Here is a 357-nt window from a genome sequence, read left to right on the forward strand (position 1 = left end):
TCTCTCTCTCTCTCTCTCTCTCTCTCTCTCTCTCTCTCTCTCTCTCTCTCTCTCTCTCAGTGTGTCATAATTTGGCCTTTATCCGGGTTAACTGTTTTCTGGGAGTGGCATAAACGATGGGTTGTTTATATTTTATATTAATATTTTTTGCAGATACCTTTTTACCTGAGGAACTAGCATTAAAGTGCACATGAGCCCATGCTTTTTGAATCAGTTTAATGAGGATACAGAGTTAACTAGGACAGGTAACTGAATCTGTACCACCAGAGGCCTCAAACTCTCTCCACCTCTCTTACTATGTTCTGTCTTGGACCGGGTTCAAGGTGACTTTTTGGGAGTGGTGTTAGGGTTGGGGTA

The sequence above is a fragment of the Sinocyclocheilus anshuiensis genome, unplaced genomic scaffold (genome assembly GCF_001515605.1).
Source record: "Sinocyclocheilus anshuiensis isolate Anshui unplaced genomic scaffold, SAMN03320099.WGS_v1.1 scaffold2630, whole genome shotgun sequence".
Lineage (NCBI taxonomy): Eukaryota > Metazoa > Chordata > Actinopteri > Cypriniformes > Cyprinidae > Sinocyclocheilus > Sinocyclocheilus anshuiensis.